At 31.1% G+C, this 12374-nt stretch overlaps 1 long non-coding RNA gene across 5 annotated transcripts; it reads left to right on the plus strand.

The window, feature by feature from the left end:
- Positions 1 to 8973: 8973 nt before the first annotated feature.
- On the plus strand, positions 8974 to 10321 carry LOC130994987 (uncharacterized). Of its 5 annotated transcripts, none has more exons than XR_009091964.1 (5): positions 8974 to 9228; positions 9274 to 9365; positions 9551 to 9840; positions 10052 to 10115; positions 10247 to 10321. It is a non-coding gene; the product is annotated as an uncharacterized LOC130994987 (long non-coding RNA). The 5 variants fall into 5 exon arrangements; XR_009091965.1 differs by having other exon boundaries at positions 10052 to 10104; XR_009091963.1 differs by having other exon boundaries at positions 9551 to 9634; positions 9713 to 9840; positions 10052 to 10315.
- Positions 10322 to 12374: the final 2053 nt, after the last annotated feature.

Here is a 12374-nt window from a genome sequence, read left to right on the forward strand (position 1 = left end):
TTTGTACAGTAAGTGCTTTTATATTTTAAATTATAGATAATAGTGTCTCTAATTTATTTTGATTGTCAAAATAAGTATTTGATGTGTTCATCTTAAGACACATATAAGTGTCCTATAATATTAATCTCGAGGCATAAAATAAATTATAAGGCTATATCTTGTGTCCCAATATTTAAGCAAAAGACACAAATAAGTGCCCCGTAACATTTTTTGGGGACATAAAATAAATTTTGAGCCTACACATTTTTTGTCACGATACTTGATCAAAAGACACATATAAGTGCCCTATAATATTAATCTAGGGACATAAAATTAATTTTGACGGTGCACATTTTGTGTCCCGATACTTAAGCAAAAGACACAAATAAGTGTCCCATAACATTAATTTGGGGACATAAAATGAACTTTAAGATACACATTTTGTGTCCCGATACTTAAGCAAAGGACACAATTAAGTGCCCCAATATACAAATAAGTGCCCCAATATTTCTTTTGAAGGCACAAATAAATATCCCTATAAACTTAACAATAGGATTCGAAATATTTTAAAGGACACTTTTATGTGCCTCTACAAATCAATCTCGGGGCATATTAAATTATCGGGTAAGCTATTGATATCGGGGCACATAAAAAGTGCCCCCAACCCTATTGGGACACGATACTTGGAGGCACATGTACTAAGTGCCCCGAAAACAAGAAGTGCCCCAATAGAGCACATATTGGGGCACTTTTTGGTGTCTGGAAAGCCATTTTTTGTTGTAGTGACAACATTATAATCCACTGATTAAAATCAATTAAAAGAATTAATTAAAACATGTTTTAGGTCAAGTTACAAATATATATACTCCCTCCGTCCCACGAATCTTGACATGTTTGGTTTCGTCACGAGAATTAAGGAGTTATAGATTAATGTTTTAAGTGTGTAGTTAATAAAGTATAAAACTGATAAAGTAGGAAAGAGAATGTAATAAAAGTGATAAAGTAGGAGGCCCCAAAAAAGAAAACGTGTCAAGATTCGTGGGATGACCCAAAAAAAAAAGCGTGTCAAGATTCGTGGGACGGAGGGAATATATACTAATTAATTAATTATTTACCCTGCACTTTTGTTTGTCAAGGCTAGGGTGTTTATCAAGGCTGCAATATATGGGTATGGGTGGAATTCCTGTGATCAACTTCCGCAAATGCTGCACCATGCAGCAACTGCTTTTGCCACCACGTCGCGTAAGTGTCCACCATGAGCATCCGATCCCCATTGCGAGGAATGGAAAATCCTCAAGTCGTATTATAGGGCTTGAGGAAACGAGGGATATTGAGAAAGAGAGAAATCTTGGAGGAGCAAGATAAGAGTGTGTGAGGACGAAGAATATGCTAAGAAGGAGCCCTCTTTATAGGGAGGGAGAGAGAGAGAGAGAGATGAAGAGGAAGTTTGTTTGAGTGTGTGTGTGGTGTGCAAATGAGAGGTATTTAAAGGGAATTGTTGTGTGATAAATTTGTTGTATTCGTGTAATACCCCGTGTCCTCGTAGCTAAATTTAGAGTAATGTTGAACTTAGAAGTTAAGGTGATTCATGTCGGATAAAGAAAATGAATTTATTTTAAATTCCAACAAAAATAATTTACAATACTTTGTAAATATTTACAATATTTGAATCATTGTGCATTGCATATTTATTTAGATTGTGTTTAAAATGTTTTGCACGTTTTTAATTAGTGTTACACCAAAGGATTATTATAGATCCAATTTTTATTAGAAGGGTTCTAATTAGTCATATCATGTTCATCACCTAGCCACCAACTACTCCCTCCTACCACCTATGCAGCCATACTCCTGTAAAGCCATGCCCCTTCTCCTCAAAATCCTGCAGCTAAGTACTCCATCTTCCAACCTACACAATCATCCAACATATTTCATCTCTCTCATAAGAAAATCTCAAGCTCAAGAATTCCAGCAACTAAGCATGTTCAGAATCCGATCCAGCAGAAACCTTATTAAAAGGTTTCACTTCCAAATTCTACTCTATAAAAATTCTACTCTATAAATTGTAATGTTTATTGAAGTGTCCCACATTGGATTGGATCACAGTGAAGCACCCACTTCGATTAATCTCTAAGACAATCCCAACTCAATCAAGTAAAGAAACACACAGCATACATTCATTGCATCATTTCAACATATATATTTGTATATGCACATGAATAGAGTTTACATACATTCGAGTGATTTTCATGAACTGATTTTGTTGAGGTTATTAAAGAAGAGAAAGGGGGAACTTGGTGGTGTGTATGTGTGTCAGTCGCCAGTCGGTGGAGGGACGGCGAAGTGGCGGCTTCCGCTGCTACTCGCCGAAAATAGAGGTATGAGATCAGAGGGAGATGGGTGAGGGGCGACGCCAGTTGGGTTGTGTGCCTAACGTCAGTCGACGATTTGAGACCTAGGGCTCAGAGCGGCAGCGGTCTCACCGTTATTGCTCGGAGACGGAGGGATTCCGGTGGGCTGGTGAGAACCAGGTCAGGCGGCGGCGCCGATTTTAAGAGAGAGAGGTCGGGGCGGCGGTTTTCCGCCGCTGCTCGTCGGAGAGATAGGGAAATCGGTGGCGGTCCTCGCTGCTGTCGCCGGGAATCAGGGAGCCGAGAATGAGAGAGACAGCGGTTCTTGTTGAGTCAGAGTAAATGGGGGAAGGTAGAGAGCGGCCAACGGCCCTTCGCCGGAGAAGGAGACGCGGCGACGAAGCTTGGGGGACTGAGCGAATTCGGTCAGAGAGAGAGAGAGAGAGGCGGATTGTATCGTATGTGTCGTATCTGTTGAGGTATTGAGGAAGAAGAAGAGATTAGGTTGGGCTGCTTTCTGGGCCTATTCTTTTATTTTAGTTGGGCTGAGTTTTATATGTTTTGGGCTTGTGCATATTTAATTATGTTGGGCCTCTGATTTTATTAAAAGATGGGCTGCATATATTTAAGTTTGGGCTCACCATTTAATTAAAATGGGCTGCCTTCTTATATTAATTAGACTTTATAATTTTCCTCAACAAAAAAAAAATAGACTTTATAATTAGTGTAATTAATTAATTTAAAGAATGATTTGCATATTATTATTATTATTATTATTATTATTATTATTATTATTATTATTATTATTATTATTATTATTATTATTATTATTATTATTATTATGTGCATATATGATAAAGCATGAAATGATTTGCATCAAGTATTTTTGTAAATGAAAGCATTCATGCTTTAAGTTAGTTTTCGTAAATTCAATTATTTAAGAAAAAAATTGAGTAAAGATATTGTTGGTGTTCTTGACTCAAGAATTTAGTTTTCAAATATTTATTAAATTTTGAAAATCTGGCTAAGTGGATTATAGAATGTAAGCACTTCACTAAGAAATAAGATTAGCATTGCGAGACCTATTAAGAATAGAATTTCTTGTAGGCTTTGTGGACCAAGGGGATTAGCACTGCTTTCCCGAGATGAGTTTATGTGATCATGATCTTCAGGCTTTGCCTAACCAGATGGGGTTACTTTCCAAATGTATAAAGTATAATTGAGTTATTAAGCTCTAAATGTTTCAATGAAATGCAAACTGTTTATTTAGTGAAATGCAAATTGTTTATCCAATAAAATGTTTATGTGCACTCTGCTCTGTTTAAGGCTCGCAAAGTTAATCAATTGAGGTTCTCTTATGACCTAACACGTTGTTTGAGAATTGTGTACACTTGTTAGCTGATTCGGTGGGTTGATCTCCATTGGGCACTAACCAGAGGCGTTATAAGGGTGGTTGGCTGGATGTGTTCCGGAGCATGAGAAATATGAGGCCTGCCTGGGTAGCGTCCCGAGGTCAAAGTAAACTTGTCCGCCCCCAGTTCAAGTAAGCAGGAGACATAGATCCGTCGGTGGCTAAAAGGTCCGGGATCACAGAGAGTAACAGAAAAGGAGTGTAACATGTGCGCACAAATGAAAGAAATTATTTTAACATGCTTAGAAGTTCTTTCAATTTAAAACCTTCTAAGTTATGTCAGTATGATTGGATAAACTGTCTTTACGAAAATATGAAATGTTTCAGAAAATGCATGCCCACTGAGTACACTAGTACTTAGCCCAAAAATACTTTCAAATATTTTTAGGTTGGCTGGCTGGTGCTGACGGGATTGAGCTGAGGCTAGGGTTCAACTTCCTTTTAAGACTCACGCTGTAGCAGTAAATAATATCTTGTCTTTTGTTTTCTCGACTTAAGACTTTCATGTTAGATTTAGAATGACATCTTTGATTGAGCTTAAACACTTAACTCCTAGTTATATGCTAATAAATACTTGGTTATCAGAAGCATGGAACAAAACTTGTGATCCAAAGGGGCATAGCCCGACTTATTACCTTCTTTTCGATTTTAACAAGAAATTTTTCTTGTGTTATTTCCATGAATTGGTTGCACCTCGATTGTATCATTCAAGAATTGGGGTGTGACAATTCGCTTCTATACCATAGCGGGAGAAGAATTATTGTTACATATTTGGTGAAAATAGAGGCCTATATATGATCTTGTTGTATTTAAAAGATTTTATTTATTTAATCACATATATGAATATATTCCATTTTTAGGAAGAAAATTGTGATGAAAGGGCTGTTACATGTCCTACTCACTACTAAAAAAATAACTAGTTATGAATACTTTTGTGATGAAAAATAATTACCAACAAGAGAGGCGATAAATGAATTTACTCCATATTAAATAAGAAATGATGAGTGTTAAAATATCCTACTCACTACTACAAAAATGGCCACACATATTTTTTTTTTCTTACTACCAAAAGTTATTAACTTTTCAGATTTTTGTTACAAATAATATAAACCTATTTCGCAAAACAAGAAAATTGTGATGAAAGGGTTGTTATATGTCCTACTCACTACTAAAAAAAAGGCTGTTATATTTTAAGAAACCTATTTCGCAAAACAAGAAAATTGTGATGAAAGGGTTGTTATATGTCCTACTCACTACTAAAAAAAAGGCTGTTATATTTTAAGAACTAGTAAGGCCATCCGTGCGATGCACGGCGAAATTGAAATTAAATAATATATTTAAATAAATAAATAAATATAAATATTAAATAGAAACAAAATATAATAAATGCAAAATCTGGTTCAAAAATAAACTGATTACTCAATAAATATCCGAATTTTCACATTATTAAGAACGAAATTTTCAATTATGTATAAAGTGTAATGATAATTATAGTTATTAAATTATTTTAAATTATTTGATAATGCAAATTAATATTACACATTATTATATAGTATTTCACATAATAATAATAAATAAATATTTTCATAGACAAACAAAAATAAAAAGTTGAAAAATTTTAACAAAGAGAAAGAAAATAAAATATTTTAAAATTTTAATAACCTATTCGTTTCAAATTCATTTTTATAATTTTTACATCATACATTAAAGATCTTCTTACCAACTTAAACTTAAGATGAACATTGAATATTTTTTATAAATTAAATTTGACAATGTTTAAAAACGAATTAAAATTATAAAAAGAAAAAAATAGTAAAAAGATTGATGCGAGAAGAGAGACAAAAAAAGAGGGAAAAAAAAAGAGGGAGAAAGCTCCTCTTTTATATACTCCCTCCGTCCCAACCAAGATGACACGTATTCATTTTTGGGTCGTCCCAACTAAGATGACACCTTTCTATATTTGGAAAAAATAAGGCATTTTAACTTACTTAACAATAATTAAGTATTCACTTATTACCTTCTATCTCCTACTTTATCACTTTATTACATTATCTCTCCTACTTTATCACTTTATTATTTTATCTCTTCTACTTTATCATTTTTATACTTTATTAGAGCATCCACTATGGTGCTACCCATAGTGGTGCCACATCAACAACTACCTTCTTTTTCAACTACCTCATATTTTCTCCACTATAGCACTACCTCATTTTTTAACTATTCATGGACCCTACTATCATTATTACTACTTTTACCATTATATATATATATATATATATATATATATATATATATATTACTTATGTATTTTAATTTTTGTATAATATTTTATTTTAATAAAAATAATATAATTATATAAATAAATTAATTTATTTAAATGATAAAATATAAATTTAAAGTTAATATAATTATTCTAAAAATTTGAAATTAAAACATGCATATTATTGAAAAGTAAATTCTTATTTACAATTAATAAATTAGAACAGCGCCATAATAATGTGTGGTAGTTTAGCCACACATATTTTGTAAATGTGTAGATAAATCATACAAAAAAAATTATATATGTGCGTGTAATAATTTTTATAGTCATTTTTGACAAATTAAAGTAAATTCAATTTTTTTAAACATAAATTCAATTTAAAACTTGTATGGCATATTCTTTTTCACTTGTATTATTCGTCTATGAATTCAATAGTGTATGATGATAATTACATAATATTAAATAGTTGGTGAAATTTATTTATGCATGGTTAAAAAGATTAAGTCATATTTTTTTAATTTTTTTTGTTTTATGTTTAATCTAAATCTTCAATTTACTTTTGTGGAAAATTAATAAAAATTATTAACCTTATTTAAATAATAAAAAATATTAACCACACATAACGATTTACTATTATTTATGTGTAACTAGCATTTGCATCCCGTGCAATGCACGGGAAAATATTTTTTATTTTTTATATTTATATAAAAATTAATACTAATTTAATTATCATACTCATAAATATAATAAAATTTAATTTTAACTAAATATATTTGAATTGAATATTAAAAAAATTAAAAATAATAAGAATTTACAATTATAAAATTTGATATTATGAAAGCAAAAAAAGTAAAAAAATAAAAAAAAAATACTAATAAAAAAATTAAAAATATATTTTTTTTCAAAAAGATGAGAAATGCGAGAGAAAATTATAAAATTTTAATATTTAAACAAATTTAATTTTTACATTTTAAATCAAATATTTACATAAAACATATTAAATTAAAGCTCTTATCGTGATCTTTAATTTGATATGCGTATTAAATATTTTATAATTAATCGAATTTCACAATTTTGGTAAGAAATAAAACAACAAATAATAAGTTAAAGAGATGAAAAATAAAAAGAAAAATATAGTTTAAACATAAACCTTTAATTTTATTATAACTAATTTTTATTTAATTTTATTTTATAACAACATATTAGTAGTTTATTTGTTCAGTTGACCGTGGATTGTATAAATTCATTTGAATGGTTTTTTGTCTAATTAATTAATAGATAATAGATTTGGTTTAATTAGTGAACGTGGGATTGTATAAATTCATTTTAATGGTTTTTTGTCTAATTAATTAATAGATAATAGATTTGGTTTAATTAGTGAACGTGTGAAATGAATGGGACGTGAATAATATATTTATAACCTTCATATTAAAAGTATTTTCAAAATTGCCATTGAAATCAATTTCAAATTGATTTGAAATCAATTTCTAATTGAAAACTGTTGTTTTAATATAGTATAGATTAGCGTGAATTTCAAACACGATTGGAGTTAATTTTAAATTTCACAGTGAATTTTTTAAAATGATATGGTACGAAACGACGTCGTTTTTGCCATGTCATTTAAAAAAATAGAATATAAATTACATTGTGGCATCCGGCGAGCCACATCACATTTTTGGTGACCGAAAAGTAGATGCATGATATATTTGATAAAACCTGATAGTTTGAGGGTTTAAAGAACATTTTGAAAGTTTCAGGGTATTTTTGATAAAGCGGGTATACTTCAGGGGTTTTTATGATATTTATCCTATATATATGTATAGTGTATCTGTCATTGAAATTTCTTGAATATGTATGGCTGTTAATGCATCATCATCCGAAACTTGCAAATTACTCATTTCAAATGAATTTTGAAGACTTGTTTTTTCTGATAAAAATAAATTAACAAATTCAAGTAAAAATATATAAAAAAAGAAATTGGTAATGTTTATACAATACCTTTGTTAGGCATTTCTTCAATATTTATTTCAATAAGCTCATCATCTTTGAACGATTCATCATTTGTGGAAGAAAAGTTTCTACCCACTTTGGCATTTGCTTAAATTGATATCAAATAATTGTGTTATTTTAAACTCATAAAACAAATTCTGATAATAATTGGCAATAATTAATTAAAAAATTGATGGCCGACAAATTATGAATAAAATTATCAGCTACAATATAATAAATTTCATATGAAACAATCATATATAAAAATCAATAAATTAAAATAAGAACTAAATCAATAAATTATTTTAATTATTTATGTTAATCACTTGCCAACGAAGAATAGTGTCCATCATTTCTTTGATCTAATTTATGATCATTCCATTTAAGATAGTTTGATTTTATTTTTCTTGGTGACCTTGCATTAACTAAAAAATATTTCAAATTTAATATAATACACATTAAATTCCTAATTATGGTAATTAAAAACAATGAAATACATCTCGTTTTTATGCGTAAACTTATATAAAACTGAATATCAAAGAACATGTTAAAATCAACATGATATTATTACATAATTTATTTGTATTTTTGTTATTTAATAATATTCCATAATTTATTTGTTTCCACTGCTCGTCAATTTTTTTAATAATTGATTAGCAGATTTGTTTAAATGAGTTAATACGTGAGTGAGATAGTGGGGGTGGGGGTGGGGGTGGGGGTGTAGGGTGTGATTTATTTTTAACCATCATATTACATATATATTTTCAAAATTGTCACTCAAATCAATTTCAAATTGTTTTGCAATCAATTTGAAATTGAAAACTGCTGTTTTAATATAGTATAGATTATAAACTCTAATAATCGCTAGTAATTAGTATTCAAATTCCACGTCCTCATATTGTTTCATTTACCCGCCCAAAATTGGGCAGCGCCAAAAACTCCTTGAAAATTTTGAGGAGACGGTTTTGACATAGAAGATAGATAAATTTAAGATGAGAGCGTCAACCATGGAGTACTTTCTAGCACCGCTTTCACGAGAAAACCCTAGCACCACCATTTCGATCTGCACATTGTCTCATTCAAATTCACCCCAAACCTACCAATCAAACCCAAAGCTAAGCCCCGCAAACCATCTCAAATCCACAAAACGCGAATCCCTTGTTCCACTAAACCAGACAAAGAATCCCCCAAGGAGAAAGTTCTAGCAGATTGGACAGGAGAAGGGAGCGGTGGCGATGGAGGTTTAGAATAAAACATCCTGGAAAAATATTTTCAGGCGACTTCAGCTTTGCGAAAATGTATGGAGTCGTATTCCGATTGTTGCGCGACGCTACTAGAGTCAACGACGACGCCAGTGGCGTAGTTGTTGATAGAGAAGGTAAATTGTTTTACGGAGAACTTTTTCCCTTTTATGCCATTTAGAATTTTGAGGTTGGGAGGTTGGGGAGGGGGGGGGTGTGCCTGAATGGGAATTGGGTATTGGAATGGATTTCACTGTAATTTATAAGTATTTGTTTTCTATTTTGCAAAAATATTATTTTTTATATAATTTATGTGTTTCAGGAAAAGAAAATCTTGAAGAATTTGAAGTTATGCCTCAACTAGTTCATGCTCAAATTTCTAAAGGCTGCTCAATTTGGCATAAAAGTAAGGTATCCAGTAAAATTTGTGAAATAATTTAGGCTCTATTGGAGATATGGCTTGATTTAAGTGGTCAGTTTTTAGGTATTGCAGAACTTAATATTGATCACAGTTGATGTGGCTCTCTTGCTGCTTGAGCCTTTGATTGCATTCTATAGAATGGATGAGTAATACTAAAAGTTTTTTGATTGAGAAGATGTATATTAAGATGGGTAAGAATTTTTCAGCCATTATTCTTAACATCTTTCACAGCATTTGCTCCATTTTATTCTCTAATGAGTTTATGTTGTGCTGCAGATTGCCATTACATGGTAATCTGTTAAAACGTAACTTATCTGTTTTCTGTTGCGTTTGCATTTTAATTTCTACAGCTAAGCTGCTCCAACAGGTTGTGTTAATCAATTTTTATTTTATTTTTCAGAGAGATTGAAAAGTTAAAACTTTCAGAGATGATATGCCGAGAAAGGGTTATTCAGGTGGCCAAGTTGTGAGTTTAATCTCTAAATTATGTTTGATATGATGTTATTGAGAGGGCCACAGATGCTACATTTTTTTGATGTCTTAATCTTTAGCATATGTTGAGGATCTTAAGGGATATGATGTTGTGATGTATATCAGCACGAACGGCTCGGATTTAGGAGAAGGAAGATCCAAGTTGAGAGATGAAGAGTAAGACCAACTAGAAGATGATTTCTCCCTGCTATCATTCAAGGCCTAAATCAAAGTAGTCAAATACCGAGTTCTAATTACTGTAAAGTTAGTTGACTAAGATATATATATATATATATATATATATATATATATATATATATATATATAGGGGGCCGCTCCAATGAGACCCCCTAATTTTAGTGAGATCTAGGGCACGATCTGGTGAGTTTATTTTATCAATCATATGGCTGATATTGTATCTGGAGGGTGATTTTTTTTCGCAGGGTTCGAATCCTGGAGGGAGCAGAATATTTTAAATTTTGTTATTCATCAGTATATACTGCATTGTTCATTAGTATATACGGCTCTGTTCATCAGTATACATGTCTTATTCATTACGAATTTTTAAAATTCTATTTTTCATCACTATATACATCTTGTTCATTAGATATACGTTTTGTTCATTAGTATTATTTGTCTTATTCATTGTACTCATGTTATACGAAAAATATGGGGTCTTATTGGAGCGCGTCCCTATATATATATATATATATATATATAGGAATTGGTTCAATTGAGATTTATATATATATTGAGATTTTGAGATAAATGAACATATAAGTACATTTTGATGAACTTGTCAATTAATTTTTATGAACGCGCGTTGGTCTGGGGTTCAATCCCTACAAGTGGCGTGTTTTTTAAATAAATTAAATAGATTCATATGTTCATGAGTTATATTGGTTATGTTCAAAGAATTTATTGATATGTTCATTTATCTCAAAATCTCAAAATATTTAAAATCTCAATATAAGCTAACCCTATATATATATATATATATATATATATATATATATATATATATATTTTCTTGAGAATATCTTTTATTTATTAGAAAGACATGATTTTATGATATTTCATAAATATGCTTCTGCCTCAATTTTGCAATTCGTATTTGACTTTTTAGAAATAAGCGTGATTATGCTTAAAATAGCGTGATCACGTTCCGCATCAATTTTGCAATTTGATCTAGTATTTTTAGAAATAAATATGATCACGTCTTTTCTTAAAGAAGCTTCTATATCAATTTTACGGTTCGATTTTTTAGAAAGAAACGTGATCACGCCCTTTTTTTAAAGAAGTTTTTAATATTAAAATAATTTCTATAATTATACATGTATAGTGACGATTATAACATGTGACTAAATGATTACGATTTAATGACAATACACGCGTGCGACTATATGCTGGTTTATATAGTGACGGTTAAAAATATGTCACTAAATGAGAAAATTATAGTGACGACAAATACATTATGACTATTGGCTGGACAATTTAGTGTCGTTTGTATCATGTCACTAATTTACATCATTATAGTGACAACAATATCATGTCACTGCAAACAGAAACTATTGTGACAAACTTCAAACGTGGCTACAAATTTCAAAATATAGTAACAAAAAAAATCGTCACAATTTAATCATATTCAGTGGCAACATCATCCGTGACAATAAATAGATTTGCAGTGACAATATTTTGTCGTCGTCACTGTAGGTTTTAGTGACGGTTGATATAGCCGCGACTTACCGACGACCACAAAAGTTGTCACTAGGATGCTTTAGTGACGATTTTGGTACATATAGTGACAAAAATTGTTGCCACTAAAAGCAATTTTTTTTTGTAGTGAAGGAAAAGTTAAGAAAAAGAAAAAGAAATAAACCAAAAAAATGATTTTAGTGAAGGAATTTGTGAGAAGAAAAAATGAATAAAAAAAGAAAAAGAATGAAATAAAACAAAAAATGGGAGGAAAGAGAAGGAAATGGACGAAAAGTGAAAAAAGGAAAGAGAAATGGCTGCAATTGGAAGCTGCATTCAATCCGAGGCGCACAGCGGGCGCGTGCACTGCACGTGCTCCAGCTGTGCGCGCTGAGCGTGCTTTTCTTGCACTCGTGCGTCACTCATCCTGGCGTGGAGCCCACCATTCAGCCTGCTACCTGGGTAGCAATCTTGCTACCCGCACCAAATTTCCTACCCCATTTCTTGGGCTCCACTATGGTGCTATCCGTGCCAACTAGATTACTACCCCAAAATTTTT

Source organism: Salvia miltiorrhiza, chromosome 7 (assembly GCF_028751815.1).
Source record: "Salvia miltiorrhiza cultivar Shanhuang (shh) chromosome 7, IMPLAD_Smil_shh, whole genome shotgun sequence".
In the NCBI taxonomy this organism is placed as follows: domain Eukaryota; kingdom Viridiplantae; phylum Streptophyta; class Magnoliopsida; order Lamiales; family Lamiaceae; genus Salvia; species Salvia miltiorrhiza.